At 42.6% G+C, this 27,816-nt stretch overlaps 1 protein-coding gene and 1 pseudogene across 1 annotated transcript in view; one reads left to right on the top strand and one right to left on the bottom strand.

Moving 5' to 3' along the window:
* LOC141272038 (uncharacterized) overlaps positions 1-4,327 on the top strand; it is a 48,976-nt pseudogene extending 44,649 nt beyond the window's left edge.
* LOC141271986 (uncharacterized) overlaps positions 1-27,816 on the bottom strand; it is a 1,184,418-nt gene that overhangs the window by 415,721 nt on the left and 740,881 nt on the right. The window lies entirely within an intron of this gene.

The raw sequence follows: 27,816 nt of genomic DNA, 5'->3' as shown, positions 1-27,816 counted from the left end.
GAGCGGGCATTCCAGAGTGCTCCAGAGAGAGGGAGCAGGGGGGTGAGCGTCAGGGGCACGGGTTTTACGTAGGAGAGTTTGCGGTAGTTTGCAGTTGGTTGGAAGCGATAGGTGGGGGAATTGGTGGAGGGTGTAAGCTGTGGGGGTTCAGGATTGGGAGATATGTTGCCAGCAGCGAGGAGAAGCAGAGAGACGGAGAGCAGGTGGGAGAAGGAGAGTGTCCGGCTTGTTTTATGTTTTGGTTTGATAGATCTGAGGATGAGGAGCAGGTCTGCAGATGAGGTCAGGTGGGGGGGTAAGAGGGAAGGAGAGATGGTGATTTGGTTAGAGGGTGCTGGGGTTTGGGAATAGCGAAGGAGAGTGAGGATTAGTGGAGTGGATATTAGTGGATATAATAATAATAATTATTATTACTATTATAACACAATGCTCTACTGGTTCATCCTATGAGGTTTTCTATTAGACTGTGAACTGTCATTGTCTTGGTGAATAATTCAATATTTTCACATAACTTGCCATTTTTATAGACTGTTTAAGTAGAAATGTTCAAAAATGTAAAATTCAAGGATATTTTCTTCAGAAATAATAATTGGTTTTATTCTTGGCAGATGACTGTACCAGGAGATCAAAGGGACAACTGACATCTTCAATTTTTAAATCAGATGATCTTGAGATCCCGCAGGATACAATTGAAGTGAATGCCATTACTCCAGATATACCATCATCCCTTCACAGCAGAGATGTATCATCTGATCAATCGAAACAGCTCCTGTCTTCTGATTCATTACTGACTACTAAGGAAAATCGAAGTCATGAAATAAGCATTAAAAAACAAATTGCTCCTAAAGCAAAGAAGCCATTTTCACGCTCAGAATATGGAAATAGTTTTCCCCTCAAAAAGTCTTTTTTTAAACATCAAAAGATTTGCACAGCAGAGAATAGATTTTCTTGTTCCAAGTGTGAGAGATGTTTTAACCGGAAATCGTATCTTCTTAGACACCAGAGGACCCACACAGGGGAGAAGCCTTTTTCCTGTTCGGAATGTGGGAAAGGTTTTACAGATAAATCAACTCTTGTTACACATAAAAGAACTCACACAGGGGAAAAGCCATTTTCATGTTCACAATGTGGAAAATGTTTTTCACAGAAATCAAATCTTATCACACATCAGAGAACTCACACAGGGGAGAAGCCTTTTTCCTGTTCAGAATGTGGAAAATGTTTTACTGACAAATCAAGTCTTATCACACATCAGAGAGCTCACACAGGGGAGAAGCCTTTTTCCTGTTCAGAATGTGGAAAATGTTTTACAGAGAAATCAACTCTTCATACACATCAGCGAACTCACACTGGGGAGAAGCCATTTTCCTGTTCAGAATGTGGGATATGTTTTAACCAGAAATCAGATCTTGTTAGTCACCAGAGAATTCACACAGGAGAGAAGCCTTTCTTATGTTCAGAATGTGGAAAATGTTTTACAGAGAAATCAAGTCTTATCAAACATCAGAGAACTCACTCAGGGGAGAAGCCATTTTCATGTTCAGAATGTGGGAAATGTATTACAGAGAAATCAAGTCTTATCAAACACCAGAGAACTCACACAGGGGAGAAGCCTTTTTCCTGTTCAGAATGTGGAAAATGTTTTACAGAGAAATCAAGTCTTATCAAACATCAGAGAACTCACACAGGGGAGAAGCCTTTTTCCTGTTCAGAATGTGGAAAATGTTTTACAGAGAAATCAACTCTTCATACACATCAGCGAACTCACACTGGGGAGAAGCCATTTTCATGTCCAGAATGTGGGAAATATTTTAGACAGAAATGTAATCTTGTTACACACCAAATAACTCATACAAGGGAGTAGCCTTTTTCATGTTCAGAATGTGGAAATGTTTTAAATGGAAAACGAATTTTGATAGCCGCCAGAGAATCCACAGAGGGGAGAAGACTTTTTCATGTTCAGAATGTGGGAAATGTTTTACAGACAAATCAACTATTGTTATACATCAAAGAACTCACACAGGGGAAAAACCTTTTTCATGTTCAGAATGTGGGAAATGTTTTCCAAAGAAATCAAGTCTTATCAAACATCAGAGAATTCACACAGAGGAGAAGCCTTTTTCCTGCTCAGAATGTGGAAAATGTTTTACAGAGAAATCAAGTCTTATCAAACATCAGAGAATTCACACAGGGTGTTAGGAGGGCAGTTGCAGACAACTTTATTATAATGGAACGCAACCGACCCCGGGGTCCGCGATGCAGCCTGGAGGACTGCTGCCGAACACTTTCCGGGTGGAAAGTAAAGCAACCAACTTAAATGGTAAACCCTTCCGTGTTACTGCACACAGGAACGGGTATAGCGGTTCGCTCTATCTCCGTTAGCAGCGCGAGAGATAGGCGGAGAAAACCTATCTGTAGTCCTGTTACATCACAGGGACTACAGTGGCGGCGCTAGGATGCGTGTGTGACTACGCTGACGGGTACACGTGCCTCCAGCCGGCATGCTACCGGACTGAAGGGTACAACTCCACGTGACTGACAGGCGATAGCCGTGGATAGGACGTCTGCAGGCTGCTCGGGGTATTAGGCGACCCCTTTGGCAGAGCCAGACTGCTAGACGAAACTACCTGCCTCTATGGAACTAGCCTGCCTGACAGAAACTACGTGGATCACAGTCGTCCACACACAGCCCGTTTGTGGGCGGGCCTTTTAAAGACTAAGCCCTGCCCACCGACACGCCATTGGTGACTCCACCGGTGGACCAATCAGGCGGTGCCAGGTCACCGAGTCAGGTGGGTGCCAAACCACCAATCACGATCCGCCAGGTCACGGGCATGCTCAGTGTGGCGAATCCTGGACTTAGACTCCAAATGCCCTGTCTCCCTCTGCAACCCATGCTTAACATTGCTAGGTACCAATACACAGGAGACAATCTGTACTTCTCGTGGACCAGCTAGGTGTTGGGGCTGATGATGATGCTAAGCAGCATCAGCCCTGGCTGGACTGAAATGGGAGACCACAGAAGGTCCTGGACCCATTTCAAATCCAGCCACAGACTAACACAGGGGAGAAGCCTTTTTCCTGTTCAGAATGTGGAAAATGTTTTACAGAGAAATCAAGTCTTATCAAACATCAGAGAACTCACACAGGAAAGAAGCCTTTTTCCTGTTCAGAATAGGGGAAATGTTTTAACCAGAGATCAGATCTTGATAGTCACCAAAGAATTCACACAGGGGAGAACTCTTATTCATGGTCAGAATGTGGGAAATGTTTTATACAGAAATCAGATCTTATCACTCACCAGAAATCTCGCACCACAGAGAAACTTGTTTAGGATGTGGGAGATTTTTTAACTCTTAAACGCATCTTGTTAGATACCGGAGTCACACAAGGGAGAAGCCTTTTTCTTGTTCAGAATGTGAGAAATGTTTTAACCAGAAAGCGCATCTTGATAGCCACTGGAGAACCCACACAGGGGAGAACGCTGCAACTACACCCAACTGGTCTCTGTATAGACTCGGGCCAACTCCCTAATAGGCTGTGGAGGGGGTTTCTTGCACCTCCTGAGGAACCAGAGGGGAAGCCGCAACACACTGTCAACAAGGGGAAAGGAAAGTGTGAAGTAAGATACAAGAAACTAAAACACATTCATATAGGGCAAATAAGGCAAGCTAAGGAGAACCAAAAATAAAAGGAAGAAGTACAACCTCCCAGAAACCTTACAGTGGTAGAAGGAAAAGTTGCTGGGAGGGAAAATATAACAGACTCACTGCAAAAATATAACTGGATTTTACCAAGCAAGGTAAACCCCTTAGCTGAAGGGCTGTAACTTCTGAACACACATCCATCAAGAGGTATAGCCAGAAAAGGAAGTGCAGTGAAGGGAAAGGTGAAGATAGAAAATCCCACCCAGAATGTGATAGGGTAAACCAAAATGGGAAAATGAAAAACAGTTGGAGAGGAGCAAACCAAGATATTAAAACAAAGACCATAGAAACCATCAGCATTTGGACAGGGAAGAAAAGGCAATAGCTGAGCAGACAGAACAACCGACCACGCAGCAACAGGTCACCTGATTGAATCTCCAAACTGAGCTATGTTATTACCCCCACTTCTACAAATAGCCACCAGACCCTCAGAAACCCCTACCATCTAACGTCGCTGATGGAACTCTCTCATCAGGCAATTCATAGTTACATCGGTTGATAAAAGACCTAGGTTCATCAAGTTCAACCTTTTTCCTCCAAATATACAGTACAGACCAAAAGTTTGGACACACCTCATTTAAAGCTTTTTCTGTATTTTCATGACTATGAAAATTGTACATTCACACTGAAGGCATCAAAACTATGAATTAACACATGTGGAATTATATACTTAACAAAAAAGTGTGAAACAACTGAAAATATGTCTTATATTCTAGGTTCTTCAAAGTAGCCACCTTTTGCTTTGATGACTGCTTTTCACACTCTTGGCATTCTCTTGATGAGCTTCAAGAGGTAGTCACCGGAAATGGTTTTCACTTCACAGGTGTGCCCTGTCAGGTTTAATAAGTGGAATTTCTTGCCTTATAGATGGGGTTGGGACCATCAGTTGTGTTGTGCAGAAGTCAGGTGGATACACAGCTGATAGTCCTACTGAATAGACTGTTAGAATTTGTATTATGGCAAGAAAAAAGCAGCTAAGTAAAGAAAAACGAGTGGCCATCATTACTTTAAGAAATGAAGGTCAGTCAGTCCGAAAAATTGGGCAAACTTTGAAAGTGTCCCCAAGTGCAGTTGCAAAAACCATCAAGCGCGACAAAGAAACTGGCTCACATGAGGACCGCCCCAGGAAAGGAAGACCAAGAGTCACCTCTGCTTATCCGAGTCACCAGCCTCAGAAAGCGCAGGTTAACAGCAGCTCAGATTAGAGACTGTAGCATCGGCGTCTCTGCCCCTTGCTAGGCAGAGACGCCGTTCCCCTCACCTCTCTGCTCCGTGCTCGGCGTCCTCCTCCCGCGCTGCTTCCCAGGCACTGTGCCTAGGGCTCGAGCGCTCGCGCTCCCTCTCTCTTAAAGGGGCCGTGCGCCCCGTCCTAAAGAGTCCCCGGCCAATTGCCGGAGGATCTCCCATATATAAGGCACCTCCTCCAAAATGGAGGTGCCCGAGCAAAGTTGTTTGCACTGTGTCTTCCTCTGCTTCAGCCCTCAAGTCCCGCTGCTAGCCTGTCTTCTCATCCTGCCTGCCAGCCTGTTATCCATCTGTTACCTGCCTTGTCTGTCAGACCGCTCACCTGGGAGCGTCCACCAGTTACCTGCCTGTCACCTGCCTCGTCTGTCAGACCGCTCACCTGGGAGCGTCCACCTGTTACCTGCCTTGTCTGCCAGACCGCGCACCTGGGAGCGTCCACCAGTTACCTGCCTGTCACCTGCCTCGTCTGTCAGACCGCTCACCTGGGAGCATCCACCTGTTACCTGCCTGTTACCTGCTGTCTCCGTCAGCCCGCTCACCTGGGAGCGCTGGCCAGTTACCTGTCAGGTATCCGCCTCGTCTGTCTGCCCGCTCTCCTAGGAGCACCTGCTTGCTTTCTGCCAGCCTGCCTAGAGACTGTCTCCGTCACTTGCCGTGACCACCTGCCTGTCTACCCAGAGACTGTCCCCGTCACTTGCCGTGACCACCTGCCTGTCTACCCAAAGACTGTCCCCGTCACTTGCCGTGACCACCTGCCTGCTTACCCAGAGACTGTCCCCGTCACTTGCTGTGGCTACCTGCTTGCCTTCCCTGGGAGTCACCTGCTTCCTTACAAGAACTTCCTCTTTGTATTGCAGCTCAGAGGTTCCACCTCCCGGCCCCGTTACAGAGACCAGGTCAATGCCACACAGAGTTCTAGCAGCAGACACATCTCTACAACAACTGTTAAGAGGAGACTTTGTGCAGCAGGCCTTCATGGTAAAATAGCTGCTAGGAAACTGCTGCTAAGGACAGGCAACAAGCAGAAGAGACTTGTTTGGGCTAAAGAACACAAGGAATGGACATTAGACCAGTGGAAATCTGTGCTTTGGTCTGATGAGTCCAAATTTGAGATCTTTGGTTCCAACCACCGTGTCTTTTTGCGACGCAGAAAAGGTGAACGGATGGACTCTACATGCCTGGTTCCCACCGTGAAGCATGGAGGAGGAGGTGTGATGGTGTGGGGGTGCTTTGCTGGGGACACTGTTGGGGATTTATTCAAAATTGAAGGCGTACTGAACCAGCATGGCTACCACAGCATCTTGCAGCGGCATGCTATTCCATCCGGTTTGCGTTTAGTTGGACCATCATTTATTTTTCAACAGGACAATGACCCCAAGCACACCTCCAGGCTGTGTAAGGGCTATTTGACCAAGAAGGAGAGTGATGGGGTGCTACACCAGATGACCTGGCCTCCACAGTCACCAGACCTGAACCCAATCGAAATGGTTTGGGGTGAGCTGGACCGCAGAGTGAAGGCAAAAGGGCCAACAAGTGCTAAGCATCTCTGGGAAATCCTTCAAGATTGTTGGAAGACCATTTCCGGTAACTACCTCTTGAAGCTCATCAAGAGAATGCGAAGAGTGTGCAAAGCAGTCATCAAAGCAAAAGGTGGCTACTTTGAAGAACCTAGAATATAAGACATATTTTCAGTTGTTTCACACTTTTTTGTTAAGTATATAATTCCACATGTGTTAATTCATAGTTTTGATGCCTTCAGTGTGAATGTACAATTTTCAGTCATGAAAATACAGAAAAATCTTTAAATGAGAAGGTGTGTCCAAACTTTTGGTCTGTACTGTACATTTTTTGTCACTACATTATCTGTAACCCACAATGTTATATGCACTGAGGAAATCATCCAGCCCTTTTTTAAAAGCTATTATTGTGTCTGCTGTTACTACCTCTTATGGTGGGGCATTACTTAGTCTGACTGCTCTAACCGTAAAGAACCCTTTCTTATTTAGCTGCCAGAATCACCTTTCTTCCACTCATAATGAGTGCCGCTGATTTTTAGTATGGCCTTAGAAAGGAGTAAGTCATGTGCCAGTCCTTTCTACTGACCACACATTTATACATATAAATGAAATCTCCACTGAGACGTCTTTTTTCTAAACTAAACATGCCCAACTTTTTTTTAACTTCTCATCATATGGGAGGTCTTCCATCCATTGTAATAATCTGATTGCCTGCCTTTGAACTAACTCTGTGTAACGATTCCACCCCTCAGTGTGTTTTAGGATACAGTGATTGACAGCTCAGTCATCCAGTCTAGTGCAGGGGCGTGCTGAGCTGTCTGTGTTATGATTGACAGCTCGTCTGTCCAATCTGAGACTGGGAGGTGCTGAGCTCTCTTCAAGTGCTCCCTGTTCCCATGATTACTCAGCTACTTAAGTGGACTGACAGTCCCAGATAGCTGCCAACCATACCTCCGGCTCAGTGTGGTTTGTTTTCTCTGTGTCTAGCGCTTTACTTGGTGATCGATTGTTGCCTAACCTTGACCTCGTTCTGATCATCGGTTTGGCTAAACCATTTGATCTGATCCTGGTATTTTGACCTCATACTGTTACCTGACTACACCTTTGTCTCTGCCCTCAGTTTATGATAATATACCCGAAATGCCATCTAATATACAGGGAAAGTGGGCAACCATCTGTATTAGAGATGTCTGTCCACCTGCATGCTGAAACAGCATAAATAAAGGAGGAGAAGAATTCAACGTATATTGCAAAAGTGTATTTATTCAGTAGTGCACAATAAAACACATGAAAATAGAGACAATGAGGTAATCAGATGAAAAGGTGCTGGCAAGTCAGGTAAGTATATATGATTTGCCTATATTAAATTCATAAGTTAGCATAATTACACCCTACCCACTCTAGTAATTGAAATTAAAACAGTAAAAAAATAATAGTAAATTCAAGCGGGTGAATTAGAATGAGAATCACAAAATAGGCTCATGTATCATAGTCCCACTGGCTATTAGATAGACAATGGTGAGGGTGGAACAGTCTAATGAATATAGAACTCTGTGTCCCAACCCATGTGCCAAAGGATCATATTATCCTTGCGAGATAGTTACCTGACAGAAAGACACAGCACGAATGGAGGAGAAGAAGTGGTTAAGGTGAAAGCCCAACACACGTTTTGCGGCGTCCCAGGCCACTTTATCAAGGGCAAAGAGTAATGTCCTTACAATATCCCAGGATGCATATATATACATATCACGTCCCTAAATGTCCGGAGTGCAAACAGCTGATCGGCGAGGCACGCACCCGGAAGTGGTCAGCTATGCCGGGGGCATGCCTCGCGGATCACATGACGTGGGGCCAGTGTGCCATGTACGGCGCACGCGCGCGGCTCAGGGAATGCGCCGCGCGCACGCCCCGGCCGTCAGAACGCCAACTGCGCATGCGCGTGAACTCAGTCCCTCGCTGGCGCAGGGCAGTCAGCAGACAGCCAGGCGCGCGCGCGACGCGACCCACACCGCGGGCGCGCGCTCAACCACGTCAGAAGACAGCATGAAATACACTGCTTGTGAAAGGTTGGATATAACGGGGAATACCAGCAAGAGAGGAGGAAAGCCAGATAAGACATATTCAGAGAGAAGCCAGGCATATAAATACTAAATCGCAAAATCATATTCAAAAACAATACACATACAAATATAAATATATCCCAAAAATCATATATGCATAGCTGGCAACAATCAAATCCTGGTAGTCATAACTCCCGTCTAGGCATTGGGTCCAATAGCTGTATCCAAATCTCATTGTTTTCCGGACACAGATGGGGTTAAGAGGACTTTCATAGATGTGGACTAATGAAAAGAGGAAAAAAGACAAAAATAAACAAATAAAACCAATTAATACCACATATGGATTAAATCCTCTTAAAATCACTCAACCCACATGTGTCAGTACATACATGTGGGAATGGAGGTGTGCAGGATAAAATTGCGGCTATAGGAAACGAGAGAAACTTAGAGACTCGTTCAAACCGTTGGGTGTCACTGTGTTCAAGCGCATGATTCATTGTGACTCTTTTTGGGCAAGTGTCTTCCTGACATTGCCCCCCCGGATACCCATGTGTATTACATCAATGCCACGCACCATAAAGGAGCGGGGATTGCAATCATGTTTGGCTTTAAAATGGCGTGGTATCGTCTTAAGTTGACTTGGGTCATTTGCTGAACTGGCCGCCACAATGTCCCTTACATGCTCCCTTATGCGTACCCGCAGCTCTCTTGATGTCAAACCGACATAAATGAGTGAGCAGCTGCAGGTAGCATAATAGATGACATTTGACGTACCGCAAGTAATGTGAAGTCTAATATCAAATGTCTTCATGCCATCAGCCGAGTGAAAGTTAGTGCAGCGTAGGACATTGGGGCATGCCATGCCGTGTCCACATTTGTAATTACCCAGTATCGGACCACTTGAACCAAATGGATACAATATGGGTGCTACATAGTGGCTATTCATCAAAATATCACCAAGATTGCGGCATCTCCTAGGTGTCATAGATGGACTGTCTCTGAGGTGTCCCCTCAGGGCGGGCTCCATCATCAATATGCCCCAGTGTTTTTGAAGGATTGCTCTCATATGGTCCCACTCATGGTTATAGGTGGAGATGAACCGAATGGTATCATCCTTCCCCAACGCTGGTGTCTTAGAGTGGAGAAGGAAAACACGGGAGGTCTTTCTAGCCCTATCATATCCTCTTCTGATACATCTCCGGCTATAACAACGCTGTGCGAACCGTAACTTCAAGTCTTGTGCCTGGCGTTCAAAGCCCTGTTCTGTGGAGCAGATCCCCCTCATTCTCAGGAACTGTCAATTTATGATGTACCCTCCTGACTATTAACCTCGGCTTGTCCGTGAGATGTGACTCAGCGTCACACTCTAACTTCTGAATATCCTTTTTAAAATGTGGATCCCAAAGCTGGATCCCATGATGTGGCCTTACAAGTGATTAATAGAGGGATAAGAGTACATTGGGTCACATCTCTAAAATCTTCTCTGCTTTTGCAGCTGCTGCTTGACATTGAGTATTGCTGCTCTGTTTACTTGTAAATAGAATAACCAAGTCTGTCTCCTGTTCTGTAAACGAGTATGCTTTCATTTAATGTATATGCAGCAATAGGATTACTCTGACCTAGGTACATTACTCTACATTTATCTACATTAAATCTCATTTGCCCATTCAGACATCTTTATAAAGATTGTTTTGTAATATTGTACTGTCAAGGTAAGTTTATAATAACTTAGAGTTTGGTGTCGTCAGGAAAGACTGTTACCCCTATGGAAGATACATTTCTGTGGCGTAATGTGTGAGGTCGGTGATTCTCTCCCTCTTCCCGCTGCATATTGAGGGTAGCATTCATTGTGGTTCCTATGAATAATTCATGCTTAACACTTTGATAAGGGATTGATATCTTAACCCTCTATGTTGCACTGGGTTCATATTATCATTACAGGCAGCTTAGTGCATTTTACACTTAATTCAAACTACACTACTGTTTAACTGGGCCTTTGGGTAACCCTTGTTTATTGTATTTACATTTTTGCACGCTTTTTTGCTATTTTATGAGTTTGTCTTTTTTACCTTGCTTAGTATGACATGCTGATTAAGCTTTGTTACAAAAGCTATTCCCCTACCTTCTTGTCTGTATTTAATTGTTTTTATACTCATTCCTGTGTATGGTTTGGTATCAATAAAGTACCTTTTAATTTTTTGGGGCTTATATTGTTTTACTTTGGGTGATTGGTGCCTGATATACACCTATCCTTCCTTTAATCATTGTCAGCGAAGACTGATACTCTACTCTCAATCCCAACCAGCAGGCCATTAATAAAGAGATTAAGAAGAATTTGTCCAGGTACAGATCCCTGTCGTCCCCACTGCTGACTATATCCCCTATACTCTATAGAATGTACCATTTATGACGACTGTTTGTTTCCTGTTTTTTAGCCAGTTCTGTGCCCATCTGCATATAGTTTCCCCTAGTCCCGGCTTCTGGAGCTTCAGTATAAGGGTGTTTCACATAGCATTCTGTGTCCTTGTCGGGGCATACGTCCTAAAATTCCCTGCAAAACGGGGTCTGGACATATGCTCTGACAGGGCCATAGACCGCAATGGTGATTGGTAGAGCGAACTTACGCTCGGCCGTGCACATTTTTCGGGAGTGTACACCCACAGGAGGCAGACCCAGAGGTACGACAGAATTTGATAACATTAGGTCATCATATTGAATAAGTTGTCATTAGTCTTCAGTGTAAGTGCTCGCTACTTGAGTTTGCATCGGGTACTCGGGTATACCCCATGTATCACGGGTGCTCAATTGACATGTTGGAGTCCCCGTCCCGCATGTTTCACGGTTGTTAGACACCCAAAAAAAAAACATGCTGGGATCGCTCGTGCATGGCAGGCGATCCCAGCAACGTTTTTTTTGGCCTCGAAGCATATGGGGCAGAGACTCGAGCATGTAACTTGAACACCCCATGCAAACTGAAGTAGCGAGCACTTGCGTTCAACACTGGTCGCCATATCGTCATAATTTTTTTTTTCTTTACTTTTGAAAAAATCCCAACCCAACCCTAGCCCATCCCTAACCCCAACCCTAATACAACCCCAACCCTAGCCCGGGTTTTTATGATTGACAGCTGTCACACACTAAAAGACGCTTTTTTTGCAAAGACTAGTTTTTGCATTGCCATATTTTGAGAGCTACAATTTTTCCATATTTTGGCCGACAGAGTCATGTGATAGATTGATTTTTGCGGAACAAGTTGACGTTTTTATTGGTACCATTTTCGGGCACGTGACATTTTTTGATCGCTTTCTATTCCGATTTTTGGGAGGCAGAATAAACAAAAAACAGCAATTCCGGAATTGTTTATTTTTTTTTTTATGCCGTTCTGCGTGTGGTAAAATTGATAAGGCAGCTTTATTCTTCAGGTCAGTACGTTTACAGCGGTACCGCATTTATATCATTTTTTTATGTTTTGGCGCTTTTACACAAAAGCTATTTTCTAGAAAAAATATTTTTTTTGCATCGCATTATTCTGAGAGCTATAACTTTTTTATTTTTCAGATGATGGAGCTGTATGGCTTCCTGTTTTTTGCAGGACAAGATGACGTTTTCAGTGGTACCATTTTTATTTACATTCGTCTTTTTCATCGCGTGTTATTCCAATTTTTTGTTTGGCGGTATGATGATAAAGCATTGTTTTTTGCTTCATTTTTTTTTTTTTACAGTTTTCACTAAAGCGGTTAAATAGTGGGACAGTTTTATAGGTCAGGTCATTCCGGACGCGGCGATACCAAATATGTGTACTTTTATTGGTTTATTTTTTTTTTTTTCATAATAAATAAATATTATGGGTACAATATATTTTTATTTTTTTGGGATTATTTTTTTCATTTTTTTTATTTTATATTTTTACAATATTTTTTTTATTTATTTTGTTCACATTCCTACCCTTTTTTACTATTACACTATGTCCCACTATGGGACTTTCAATTTTTGCAGCCTGATCGGCTGTATAGCATGGAGAGCAACAGCTTGATACAGCTATACAGCTGAGACATACAGCTGAGCTATACAGCAGAGACACTGAGCTGCGTATGCTTGCACACCTCAGTGACTCGCATTGATGTGATCAAGTTGAGCGGGGTTCATATCCAATGAACTCCGTTCACTTCACTGACGCCACCGCGAGCGTGGGAAAGTTCTCACACGGTGACGGCAGAAAGGTTATCGGAGTTCATATCCAAGGAATCATCTCAATGACGTCAGCACGTGCTGACATTTCTGTAATAATTTATAATATATATATAACATAATTACTATTCAAGAAAACAAACCACCTATAATCTCACTCATTCCTGGGCCTTGTTATCCCCGCACTGCAGTAACACCATTATTGCCGCTTCTGTAATAAGCCGTCTAGATCGGAGGTGATTTTTTTTGAGGATCTCGCCGTAGCCTCCACTGTAGACGGCTCAGTACTGAATAGACAAGGATGGATCTGCTGGAGCGAGGTCCTCAAAAAATCACCTCCAATCTAATATTGGGTGGAGATCTGCGGAGGGTCGTGACAGTGACAGAGCACAGCCAACAGAATCATGAGAATTGACATCACAAAATTGGACATCTCTGTAATAATTTATCACATCTGTGATGTACATTATGGTAACTGTCGGTGGCGCTCTTTTACGCCTCTCCCCGAGGCGCTCCGCCCACTCTTCAGGATGTCCATGATGCGGATAGGACTGGTGGACAAATGGGAAAAGACACATTGTGGGAAACTGAATAATCAGTGCTGAGTGTAATTTATTGTATTACATAAAGCGACAATAAAAATGCGCTTTTTATTAACCCCTTAACAACATCTGACGTACTAATACGCGTCTGTGCCCTGGGACTTAAGAGCCAGACCTGTATTAGTACGTCATGGCGATCGCGCGCGCACACAGGCTGTGCGGGCGCGATCGCCGCCGGGTGTCAGCTGATTGTCACAGCTGACACCCGATACTATGTGCAGGGAGCGGTCCTGCACCGCTCTCAGCACATTAACCCCCGCGATGCTGCGATCGAAGTCGATCGCAGCATTGCGGGGGCAAGGGGAGGTGATCACAGATACTCACCTCCTCTTCCGGCTTCCAGCGCTGTCTCACGCGGCTTCCCGGGTGTTGCCATGACAACATCCGGGTCACCAGACAAGCAGGAAGATTGTTTGGACATGCGCAGTGCATCTCCAAACAATCTTCTCCCTGTCCAGCGCTGATAGCCAGCATGGCACAGGGATGGTGCTGCATTCCTGTGCCATGCAGGCGATCAGAGAAAAAAAAGTGAAAGTCCCATAGTGGGACAAAGTAATAAAGCATATAAACTTTCAGAAAGTGAAAAAAAAATTTTAAAAAAAATTGCAAAAATATTTAAAAAAAAATGAAAAAAATAATCCACCAAATATAAAAATATAATGTACCCATCAATAAATATTATTATAAAAAAAAAATAAAAGTACACATATTTGGTATCGCCGCGTCCGGAACCACCTGACCTATAAAACTGTCCCACTAGTTAACCCTGTCAGTGAACACGGTAAAAAAAAAAAAAATCGAAGCAAAAAACAATGCTTTATCACCATACCGCCAAACAAAAAATGGAATAACACGCGATCAAAAAGACAAATATAAATAAAAATGGTACTGCTGAAAACGTCATCTCTTCCCGCAAAAAACAAGCTGACATACAGCTCCATCAGCCGAAAAATAAAAAAGTTATAGCTCTCAGAATAAAGCTATGCTAAAAATATTTTTTTCTATAAAATTGCTTTTATTATGTAAAAGTGCAAAACATAGAAAAACGATATAAATGTGGTACCGCTGTTAACGTACTGATCGGAAGAATAAAGCTGACTTATCAATTTTACCACACGCGGAACAGAATTAAAAAAAAAACAATTCCTGAATTGTTGGTTTTTGTTTATTCTGCCTCCCAAAAATCGGAATAGAAAGCGATCAAAAAATGTCACGTGCCTGAAAATGGCACCAATAACAACGTCAACTCATCCCGCAAAAAACGAGCCGTCACATGACTGTCTGCCAAAATCTGGAAAAATTATAGCTCTCAAAATATGGCGATGCAAAAACTAAATTTTACAAAAAATGCGTCTTTTAGTGTGTGACAGCTGTCAGTCATAAAAACCCCATATGATTCTGGTATTGCTGTAATCACACCGACCCGAAGAATAAAGTCGTCTAATCACTTATACCGCACGAGGAACGGCGTCAAAAATAAACTCTCGGGTTAGGGTTGGGCTAGGGTTAGGCTAGGGTTAGGGTTGTGCTAGGGTTAGGGTTGTGATGGGGTTGGGATTTTTTTCAAAAGTAAGAAAAAAAGATGACGATATGGCGACTAGTGTTGAGCGCAAGTGCTCGCTACTTGAGTTTGCATCGGGTGCTCTGGTATGCATTGAGTATCGTGGGTATTTGAGTGACATGCTCGAGTCTCCGCCCCATATGCTTCGCGGCCAAAAAAACTTTACGGGGATTGCCTGCCATGCACGAGCGATCCCCGCATGTTTTTTTTTGGGTGTCTAATAACCGTGAAACATGCGGATGAAAAAAAAAACACTTTTTCATTTTTACGAATCAATTTGTGAAGCACCTAGGGGTTCCAAGTGCTCACTATGCATCTAGATAGGTGCCTTGGGGGGTCTAGTTTCCAAAATGGGGTCACTTGTGGGGGAGCTCCAATTTTTGGACACACAGGGGCTCTCCAAACGCAACATGGTGTCCGCTAACAATTTGAGCCGATTTTCCATTCAATTTGTTAGCAGATACCATGTTGCATTTGGAGAGTCCCTGTGTGCCCAAACATTGGAGCTCCCCCACAAGTGACCCCATTTTGGAAACTAGACCCCCCAAGGCACCTATCTAGATGCATAGTGAGTACTTGGAACCCCTAGGTGCTTCACAAATTGATTCATAAAAATGAAAAAGTGTTTTTTTTTTCACTTTTTCATTTTTACGAATCAATTTGTGAAGCACCTAGGGGTTCCAAGTGCTCACTATGCATCTAGATAGGTGCCTTGGGGGGTCTAGTTTCCAAAATGGGGTCACTTGTGGGGGAGCTCCAATTTTTGGGCACACAGGGGCTCTCCAAACGCAACATGGCCTCCGCTAATTATTCAAGCAAATTTTACAATCAAAAAGTCAAATGGCGCTCCTTCCCTTCCGAGCCCTGCCGTGCGCCCAAACAGTGTTTTTTCCCTACATATTGGGTATCTGCGTGCCCAGGGGAAATTGCACAACAAATTTTGGGGTCCATTTTTTCTTGTTACCCCTGTGAAAATAAAAAAAATTGGGTCTAAAGTAACATTTTTGTGAAAAAAGTTAAATGTTCATTTTTTTCTTCCACATTCCAAAAATTCCTGTGAAGCACCTGAAGGGTTAATAAAGTTCTTGAATGTGGTTTTGAGCACCTTGAGGGGTGCAGTTTTTAGAATGGTGTCACTTTGGGTATTTTCTGTCATAAAGACCTCTCAAAGTGACTTCAAATGTGATGTGGGCCCTAAAAAAATGGTTTTGTAAATTTTGTTGGAAAAATGAGAAATTGCTGGTCAACTTTTAACCCTTATAGCTTCCTAACAAAAAAAAATGTTGGTTCCAAAATTGTGCTGACGTAAAGTAGACATGTGGGAAATGTTATTTATTAACTCTTTTGTGTGACATATCTCTCTGATTTAAGGGCATAAAAATTAAAATTTTGAAAATTGCAAAATTTTCTAAATTTTCGCCAAATTTCCATTTTTTTTCACAAATAAACGCAAGTGATATCGAAGAAATTTTACCACTATCATGAAGTACAATATGTCACGAAAAAACAGTCTCAGAATCAGGGGGATCCGTTGAAGCGTTCTAGAGTAATTACCTCATAAAGTGACAGTGGTCAGAATTGTAAAAATTGGCCTGGTCATTAACGTGCAAACCACCCTCGGGGCTTAAGGGGTTAATCAGGAAAAAAAATATTTTTTTCCAAATCCATAAAATATATGAGTGTAAAAATCCTGTCTGACCTGTGATGTTTGCTCCATTAAAAACATGAGCAATTCCATAAAATTCCATGAAAAAAAGCATCAAAAAAACATTAAAAAGCCAGAAGAGGCGACTAGACAGCAGAGTAAATGATTACCCTGGAAAGAGCTCTATCTAGTGGTATCAGTGCTGAATTGTCTACATTGGATTTTTGGAGGACCGCGCTCCAGCAACTCCGATCTACTAACCTCAGCACTGACCCGTCTAGAGTGGAGGCTAAAATGAGGAGCACAAAAGATCAACTCCGATCTAGATGCAACTCTAGGTACAGGTGCTTCTCACAAAATTAGAATATCATCAAAAAGTTTTTTATTTCAGTTCTTCAATACAAAAAGTGAAACTCATATATTATATAGAGTCATTACAGACAGAGTGATCTATTTCAAGTGTTTATTTCTGTTAATGTTGATGATTATGGCTTATAGCCAATGAAAACACAGAAGTCATTATGTCAGTAAATTAGAATAATTAGCAAAAAACACCTGCAAAGGCTTCCTACGCGGTTAAAAAGTTCCCTTAGTCTGTTTCAATAGGCTTCACAATCATGGGGAAGACTGCTGACTTGACAGATGTCCAGAAGGCAGTCATTGACACACTCCATAAGGAGGGTAAGACACAAAAGGTCATTGCTAAAGAAGCTGGCTGTTCACAGAGTGTTGTATCCAAGCATATTAATGGAAAGTTAAATAGAAGAAAAAAGTGTGGTAGAAAAAGGTGCAAAAGCAACCGGGATAACCGTGGCCTTGAAAGGATTGCTAAGAAAAAGGCCATTCAAAAATTTGGGGGAGATTCACAAGCAGTGGACTGCTGCTGGAGTCATTGCTTCAAGAGCTACCACACACAGACGTATCCAGGACATGGGCTACAAGTGTTGCATTCCTTGTGTCGAGCCACTCATGACCAACAGGCAACGCCAGAAGCGTCTTACCTGGGCCAAGGAGATAAAGACCTGGACTGTTGCTCAGTGGTCCAATGTGGTGTTTTTAGATTAAAGTAAATTTTGCATTTCTTTTGGAAATCAAGGTCCCCGAGTCTGGAGGAAGAGTGGAGAGGCCACAATCCCAGCTGCCTGAGGTCTAGTGTGAAGTTTCCATAATCAGTGATGGTTTCGGAAGCCATGTCACCTGCTGGTGTAGGTCCACTGTGTTTTATCAAGACCAAAGTCAGCACAGCCATCTACCAGGAAATTTTAGAGCACTTCATGCTTCCCTCTGCCGACAAGCTTTTTGGAGATGGATATTTCATTCTCCAGCAGGACTTGGCACCTGTCCACACTGCTAAAAGTACCAATACCTGGTTTAAAAACAACAGTATCACTGTGCTTGATTGGCCAGCAAACTTGTCTGACCTTAACCCCATAGAGAATCTATAGGGTATTGTCAAGAGGAAGATGAGAGACACCAGACCCAACAATGCAGACGAGCTGAAGGCTGCTATTAAGGCAACCTGGGCTTCCATAACACCTCAGCAGTGCCACAGGCTGATCGCCTAAATGCCACGCCGCATTGATGCAGTAATTGATGCAAACGGAGCCCCGATCAAGTATTGAGTGCATTTACTGAACATACATTTCAGTAGACCAACATTTCAGATTTTAAAAACATTTTTCAAGCTGTTGTTATAAAGTATTCTAATTTACTAAGATAATGACTTTTGTGTTTTCATTGGCTGTAAGCCATAATCATCACCATTAACAGAAATAAACACTTGAAATAGATCACTCTATTTGTAATGACTCTATATAATATGTGAGTTTCACTTTTTGTATTGAAGGACTGAAATAAATTAACTTTTTGATGATATTCTAATTTTGTAAGAAGCACCTGTATATATGTGTCTTTCTTCTCAGGCTTCTACATTTCAGGCTGGTGGAGGTGGAGCAATATTGTGGGTAATGTTTATTTGGATCATCCTGGGTCCTCTGATACCTGTGGATGGATGTTTGAATACTAAGCATTGTGATCAACCTAGATCATCACTTTATTGCAGATGTTTCCACAATGGTCAGAAACTCATGGATTTTTTTCCAGGAACATGGCAACAAGTTTTTCCTACTTCCTCAGCCTTCACAGTTCCCATATCTTAATTCTTTATAACATTTCTGGGATAATGTAGGGCAAGTTGTTGAGAGTATGTTGTTACCTTTATGTAATTTGCAGCTACTGTGAGAAGCTATCCTGTCCTCATGGACCAATATTCCTGCATAACTATTTCACCATCTGATGGAATATATGACCAGACATAATGCTGAAGTTCTGAGGGCCAAAGGAAATCCAACGTGCTACTGGATGGGTGTCTCTATTAATGTGGCCATTCAGTGTATATTTTATACTTGATAAAGATGACAGGATCATAAACAATGGATGTTGTCTGGAGATTCCTACAGATAACCGCACAGGCAGGGCCGGCCCGAACGTATAGGCGAACTAGGCGGCCGCCTAGGGCGCTGACCCTAAGGGGGCGCCAGAGAAAAAATAGAAAAAATTATAAAAAATCTTTTCAAAAGGCAAAAAGTTTTAGGGATGGAAAGAAAAGTGTACATAAATTTTTTTACCATAAATTTAAAAGAAAAACCGTTGAGCTTCAATTTACGCACGGAAAGGAGGCGCTAAACTACGGACGTGAGTCGTTTGCATCGTCTGCTGACAGGTGTTTGATCCTGCGCGTTTATTTTGCTCCTAAGTTTTCAAATGTTGGCAAAGCAAACAACCAAAAATGCACACACTACACTAAGGGGGCGCCCGAGAGAAAAAAATACGTATACTTAATAGGTAGGTGTACCATATGGCCTATTTATACGTAGTTTGGACTTTAGGTACTAGGTACTAGTTGGCGATTATATTGATAGATGTCATCAGCAGTCGATGCGGCTAGTGCGAGGAGTCTGTTTTGACGCATTGGCGTAGACTGCCTGGACTGCCAGTCAGGCCAGCTAAGGCAAGGGAGATAGTATCTACGTTTTTTGCATATCGGCGCACGCGATTATAATATTTTCGAGGTATGTCTCTACTGTTTGCATGCTTTATCATGTGAGCCATTGCTGTTATTTTGTATATTCATTAGATTCATTGTTCCATGAGGTTTCATGAATGCAAATAGAAAATAGGAGGTTTTTAGTAAATTTTTGGCCTAGGTTCTAAAGTGTTAGGCGCTGCGAGGTAGGTATATTGTTTTGATTTTCAAAAATATTGGAAACATTGGAAATTGTTAAAGAAATTTGTGGTTTTTGTCTTAAAAGTAAAATCGTATTATATAATGTTCAGATAACAATTTTAATCGGCGCGTTAACTTTTAGGTAAATGCTGTGTGTTGTAACGAGTCATGGCTGATAAGAAGAAAAAACTTTCGCGGTTTCAGAACCGTAAAAGAAAAGCTGAGGAGGAGAAATCACTTTAAAAAATCAAAGGGTCATTTTTAAAATATCTAAGCAATAGAAATGAAGACGCGGAATTCCAAACGTTGGAACAACAGGCTTCTGTTGCCTCGGAAATATCGAATGTGGAAATAGAATTTGTTTCTCATGCTGAAAATAGTGAACTACAACCATCAATATCTGGTGGTAGATCTGATCAAAGTACCAGTACTGACATGGAGGCTGGTGCATCTATAGAAATACTACGCAAAGACTATTCGGACGATCCCGCTACGTGGACCGTAATCAATGATGACTTACGCCTAGATGTAGTAAAACTCAGCCCCACACAAGTTAAAGATTTCGATTTTCCTTTGGACACTAATCGTAGAAAATTTTCTTGTGTTCACTATAAACGTTGTCTTGTCAATGGTGAAAGTCTTGAACGCAATTGGCTAATGTATTCTATTCAGAAAAATTCAGTTTTTTGTTTTTGCTGCACATTGTTTCCAGACTCATCACTTCAACTAGGAATCATCAAACGCTCAGCCTTAGGTACTGATGGTGTAAATGACTGGAAAAACATATCTGCTATTTTAGCCAGCCACGAAAAAAGAAAAGATCACATGATTAGCTTTCAAAAATGGTAAGAACTCGAAAATAGACTTAAGATGAACAAGACCATTGACGAAGAACACTTACGCAAAATTGAAGAGCAAGAAAAATACTGGCATCAAAGTTTAGAAAGGTTGATAGCTCTAGTGAGGGTACTAGGTACGCAAAAATTTGCGTTCCATGGATCAAATGATGCATTGTTTGCATCTAATAATGGGAACTTTTTGAAATTTGTGGAGTATTTGGCTATGTTCGATCCCGTCATGTGTGAGCACATTCGGAAAATCCGGGACAAAGATTCATGCACATTATTTGGGAAAAACAATACAGAATGAGACGATTCAACTGCTAAGTAATGGTATTCAGGAAAAGATTCTTGACGATGTCAAAACTGCAAAATACTTTCCTGTAGTGCTGGATTGTACTTCTGACGTGTTTCATGTTGAACAAATGACTATCATTGTTCGGTTTGTTTCCACATCAGAAGACAAAAAGTTTGAAATTAAAGAGCACTTCTTGGGATTCATTCCTGTTTCTGATACAACTGGAGGTGGTTTGACAGCCGCTGTCTTGAACAAATTTGAAGAACTGTCGCTCTCTGTGGACAACTTACGAGGGCAAGGCTACGACAATGGGAGCAACATGAAGGGAAAAAACACTGGACTACAAAGACAAATTTTGGACATAAACCCACGTGCATTCTTTGTGCCTTGCAGCTCCCATTCTCTAAACTTAGTCGTCAACGATGCCGCTAAATGTTGTTTTGGAGCGACAACTTTTTTCCTGTTAGTTCAAAATCTCTACGTATTTTTCTCTTCGTCAACTCAGCGTTGGGAAGTACTCGTGCGTCATTTGCCATCTCTGACCTCTAAGCGAAACAAGGTGGGAAAGTAGAATTGATGCTCTGGCCCCCCTCCGTTACCAATTGAGCGAAGTCCATGATGCCCTAATGGACATAGCAGAAAATATTAGTCTCACAGGAAGCTCTGGAAATGTCTCCCGGCTAGAAGCTCAAGGTCTTGCTAAACAAGTTGGAACCTTTTCTTTTGTTACATCTGTTCTAGTATGGTTCAACATTTTGTACGAAATCAATTTGACAAGTAAGTTACTTCAGTCACAAGAATTCGATTTAGCTGCTGCTTCTCAACACCTTGACAAAACAAAGAAATATCTGCAATCATTAAGAAGCGATGAAGAGTTTGAGAAGCTGTTAGTTGATGCGAGGGAAATCGCAGAAGAGCTTGGCATACCAGCTAATTTTGAGTCAAGTTCTGCGCCAAAACGTTTAAAGAAAAAAAATAGACAGTTCTCTTATGAAGGGAAAGATGAGCCCATAAGAGATGAGAAACAGAGTTTCAAAATTAACTTTTACTTTGCGATCTTAGATACTGCTATAAATTCAGTTGATGTGCGGTTCACTCAGCTGAAAGAAATGGAATTGAAATTTGGATTTTTGTACCACATCCGTTCACTTGAGGGAAAACCAAGCAAATTTGTTCTGGATAAGTGTAAAGCTCTGGAAAAGACTCTTACACACAACGAAGTAAAAGACATCGATGCCATAGAGCTATGTGGTGAACTGCAGGCAATGTCAAGACGTGTTCCAGAAGATTCATCACCAAAAGACGTTCTTGAACTTTTGCTTAAATCTGACTTGAAAGAAAGTGTCCCCAACCTGGTGGTGGCTCTAAGAATTCTTTTGACTCTGCCTGTGTCCGTGGCCTCAGGAGAGAGAAGCTTCTCAAAACTAAAGCTAATTAAAACATATTTAAGGACAAATATGACGCAAGAGAGGTTGGTTGGGTTGGCAACAATTTCGATAGAATCTGAAGTTGCTAAACAAATTAATCTCGGTGACTTAGTGTCATCATTTTCAAAAAAAAAAGGGAAGGAAACAAAAATTTTAATTACCTATGGTCGTTTTTGTTTTGTGTTATTGATTACTTTGTATATATTTGTCCTATACAACTTCTCAGAAGATTAAAGAGTTAGGTGAGAGTTAATTAATCATTGTTGTTGTGGTTTATTTTGCTCCTAAATTTATATCCCAAGTTTTCATCTACTGCCAAGAATAGTAGGGGCGCAACAAAATAGTTTCGCCTAGGGCGCCGTAATCTCTCGGGCCGGCCCTGCGCACAGGTGAGTAGTGACCACTAAATGCAGAGAAATCACAGATTCTACTCATATGTTGAAGTTTTTAGGGCATTTTCATAGAAAGAGTTTATACATGGATTTAACGCATAAAGATTTAGCACAAATTCTCTATTTTACATAACTTTGTACCGATGTCTCTCCTGAGCCATAACAATTTTTTCGGCTGTTACAACGTGTATAATTCTGTATACATAGTACTGTTTATAGCTGGACTCTGGGCTTCGTGTATGTTATGTTCTGCTACCAAAGCTAAGGAAAGAGAGGAGATCTGTCCCTACTATAGGACTCAGCTGAATCCCTACGATGTAACAGGGAACCTGATCCTGCGATCAGACCTGCTAAAGTCCTAATCTAGTCTGTACGGAGACCTATAGATGTGGGGAGGGAATCCCTACAAGTACTAAGGACTGGGAGGAATATGGGACACCTCCTAACAGAAATAGTAGCAGACAGACGAACAAACAAAATAGATAGAACATAGAGGTCCGTAGACCAAGCAAACTAACAGAGCTAGATACAGAGCACAGGCTAGCTAGAAAGTAGATATACAATGAAGTCCAGCAAAGCCAGAAGGGCGGAGCAGGATTAAATAGGCCAACAAGGTCATGTGACCAGCAAAGGAAAAAAAAACTAACAGCAAGGTTCTAACAGTACCCCCCCTTCTAAGAGGATCCTCCGGATCCCCTAGGACCAGGCTTATCAGGAAATCTCCTGTAAAACGCTCTGATAAGTCTGGACGCGGAAACATCATCTGACCTCACCCAAGAGTTATCCTCGGGTCCGAAACCTTTCCAGGCCACAAGATACTGCAAACTACCTCTATACCGTCTAGAGTCAAGGATGCAAGAAATTTCATATTCCCCGTCCTCCACCACCGGAGGAACAGAGGCAGAGGCGTCACCATCCGACACAACAGCTTTTTTTAACAGAGAGACATGAAAGACCGGATTAATTCTCCAGGAGGTAGGAACCTCCAACCTAACAGCAGATTGGTTGACAACCTGAAGCACCTTAAAGGGCCCTACAAACTTGGGACCCAATTTCTTAGAAGGAATCCTCAACCGCAGATTCCTAGAGGATAACCAAACCATGTCACCAACAGCGAACAAAACCTCCTGTCGTTTCCTATCAAAGTAGTCTTTAGATTTTCTGTTGGCCTCCTGAAGATTACCACGCACATCCGTCCAAACTCTTTCCAAATCACCGGAAAAATTCTCCTCCTCAGGCACGGCAGATCCCAACTTGGAGAACGACCCAAACGACGGATGTCTCCCAGAACAACAAAAAAAAGGCGAACAACCAGCAGAAGAAGATGTATGATTGTTCAGAGCAAATTCGGCAAGTGGCAGAAACTCAGACCACCCCTCTTGATTGTCTGCCACAAAACAACGCAAGAACTGCTCAACATCCTGGTTTTTCCTTTCTGTCTGGCCATTAGATTCAGGATGATATCCGGACGAAAACGACAAATGAATTCCCAACCTGTCACAAAAGGCACGCCAAAAACGAGCCACGAACTGAGGACCCCTATCAGAAACAATGTCAGTAGGAACGCCATGAAGTCTGACAATTTCCTTGACAAAGGCCTTAGCGAGAGTTTTAGCGCAGGGCAGTTTGACGAAGGGAACCAAGTGACACATCTTGCTAAAACGGTCCACGACCACCCAGATGACAGTAAAACCCTCAGAGGGGGGAAGGTCAGTTATAAAGTCCATAGCCAAATGTGTCCAAGGAGCACTGGGGACCTCCAAAGGACAAAGCAACCCCGCAGCAGGAGTATGTGAGGACTTAGATCTAGCACATATAGTACATTGGCGCACCCACTTAATGACTTCCTTCTGCCATCCAGGCCACCAAAAACTGCGACCCACCAGTCTCTTGGTCTCAGAGATTCCGGGATGACCTGCCAACCGAGATTCGTGACACTCAACAAACAAATCTCTCCTAAAGGTCCCAGGCACAAACAACCTCCCATGAGGAGTGTTAGATGGGGCATTCTCCTGAGCTTTAAGAATCTCATCTTCCAAAACGGAGTCTAAAGCAGCTATCACAACACCTTCTTGTAAAATGTTTTCCTCTTTCTCAGCACCGACTATGGGAGAAAAACTGCGAGACAAGGCATCCGCCTTAACATTCTTAGTACCAGGGATGTAAGTAACGGAGAAATTAAACCGCGAGAAAAACAGTGCCCACCTAGCCTGACGGGCATTCAGGCGCTTGGCAGCATCAAGATATATCAGATTTTTATGATCCGTAAGAACCTGAACGGGAAATTCCGCACCTTCCAAGAAGTGGCGCCAGTGTTCAAATGCGAGTTTAATAGCCAATAATTCCCGATTACCAATATCGTAATTCAGTTCAGTCTCCGAAAATTTTTTTGAAAAAAAGGCACAGGGATGTAATCCATCCCCGTTATCCTGAGACAATACTGCGCCAACCCCCACAGAGGAAGCATCAACCTCAACCAAAAACGGCCTAGTAACATCAGGCTGCATAAGGATGGGAGCAGAGGTGAACCTCTCCTTGAGGTACACAAAAGCTTCAATGGCCTCAGAAGACCACTGAACCGCATCAGCACCTTTCCTGGTGAGATCAGTCAGAGGTTTGACAATACTAGAAAATTTTTTTATGAATTTTCTGTAGTAATTGGCGAAACCCAAAAACCTCTGTATCGATTTCAAACCAATAGGCCTAGGCCATTCCTGCACAGCCTGAACCTTAACCGGATCCATCTCAAAACCTTTGCTGGAGATAATGTAGCCCAAAAAACTAATTCTCTGTACAGCGAACTCAGATTTCTCCAGCTTAGCAAAAAGCGAATTGTCCATTAATAACTGTAATACCTCACGCACGCTCCGCCAATGAGACTCCAGATCTGGCGAATAAATCAAAATGTCATCCAAATACACAACCACATTTTTACCGATCAAAGGTCTAAGGATGTCATTAATCAGATTCTGAAAAAATGCAGGAGCATTAGTAAGACCAAAAGGCATAACCAGATTCTCAAAATGACCCACAGGAGTGTTAAAAGCAGTCTTCCATTCATCACCCTCCTTCATGCGCAACAGATTGTATGCCCCCTTAAGGTCAATTTTAGAGAACCACTTGGCCCCCAATAACTGGTTAAACAGATCAGGAATCAATGGCAGTGGGTAAGGATTGCGTACCGTAATTTTGTTAATCTCACGAAAATCCAGACAAGGACGTAAACCGCCGTCCTTTTTTTTTACAAAAAAAAATCCAACTGCCACAGGAGACTTAGAGGGCCTAATGTGACCGGCGGCCAAACTTGTCTGTATGTATTCCTCCAAAGCCTTCCTCTCAGGAATAGTAAGGTTAAATAAACGACTTTTAGGAAGAGTCGCTCCAGGGACAAATTCAATAGAACAATCATAGTCTCTATGGGGAGGCAAAACCTGCGATTCCTTCTCAGAAAAAACTCTCCAAAAATCCTGAATAGGAACAGGCAATTCTCCCCTATCCAAAGCTGCAATACGCCCGTTACAACACTTGTCATAACATTTATGGCTCCAGGATTTAATTTCACTGGTAGACCAATCCAGTACAGGATTGTGAAATTTTAACCAGGGCAAACCCAATATTACTGGAGAAGGCAAGTTATTCAACACTACCAAATCCAATTTCTCATGGTGAACACCATTAATAGTGAGAGGAAATTCACTGACCTTGAGAGTAATATTCTTCAAAGGGGAGCCATCCACAGAAACCACAGCAATGGGGGATGATAAAGGTTCAGGTTTTAAATTGAGTTTTTCCACGAATCCCCCATCAATTACATTCAGTGTAGACCCGCAATCAACAAACACCCGAAATTCCATTAATTTTTCCTGAGCAATCGTGGAAGCAGCTAAAAATATACCCTTGGAATTTAAACAGGCAATACGGGCGTGACTGACCATTTTTTTTTCTTTCTTCATACGAAGCTCACAGCCTTTAATCAAATGACCAGATTTTCCGCAATAGAAACACAAGCCTTCCGAAAAACGACGGTCTTTTTCTTGAGAGCGAGGTGCCACCGATCCAATCTCCATCGGTTCACCACTGTTAGTACACACATTATCATAACCAGAAACTGACATAGCAGAGGATTTGCTCTCATTAACCCTAGCACGCAGTCTTCTATCCACCCGTATAGCTAATTGCATAGCCTGTTGCAAATCCTCAGGTGTAGGATAAGCAATTAGCAGGTCTTTAACCCTTTCACTGAGCCCAGCAAGAAATAGACTTTTCAGAGCAGAATCGTTCCACCCTGTTTGAGTGGACCAACGACGAAAATGAGTACAATATTTTTCGACATTACCTGATCCTTGTTTTAAACGTCTCAACTCAGTCTCAGCTGATGCCACACGGTCAGGATCATCATATAATAGTCCTAAAGCAGAAAAAAAACTATCCACTGATCTGAAGCATGTATCACTAGGTTGCAAAGAAAAGGCCCACTCCTGAGGCTCTTTGCGCAAAAGTGACATTATGAACCCTACGCACTGGGATTCATCCCCAGAGGACTTGGGTCTCAAACGAAAATACAATAAGCAAGCATTTTTAAATGAAAAAAATTCTCGATGTTCACCAAAAAATAAATCCGGCAAACATACCTTAGGCTCCAAGAAATATGCTCCAGGACAGTTACTCACGTGCTGACGGAGCTCGGCCACTTCCAGAGAGAGTCCCTGCAGGTGTTTAGCCAAATCCTGAACCGACACCATGATGGAACAAAAAAAAAAATAAAATCTTTCGTTAGAGAATTTGCAGGCTGGACTTACTGTTATGTTCTGCTACCAAAGCTAAGGAAAGAGAGGAGATCTGTCCCTACTATAGGACTCAGCTGAATCCCTACAATGTAACAGGGAACCTGATCCTGCGATCAGACCTGCTAAAGTCCTAATCTAGTCTGTACGGAGACCTATAGATGTGGGGAGGGAATCCCTACAAGTACTAAGGACTGGGAGGAATATGGGACACCTCCTAACAGAAATAGTAGCAGACAGACGAACAAACAAAATAGATAGAACATAGAGGTCCGTAGACCAAGCAAACTAACAGAGCTAGATACAGAGCACAGGCTAGCTAGAA

This window comes from Phyllobates terribilis, unplaced genomic scaffold, assembly GCF_046119375.1.
Source record: "Phyllobates terribilis strain yellow unplaced genomic scaffold, ASM4611937v1 Scaffold_5__5_contigs__length_657084704, whole genome shotgun sequence".
NCBI classification, from domain to species: Eukaryota; Metazoa; Chordata; class Amphibia; order Anura; family Dendrobatidae; genus Phyllobates; species Phyllobates terribilis.
Note: the sequence above shows the minus strand (reverse complement) of the source record. Positions and strands in the feature narration are given on the sequence as shown.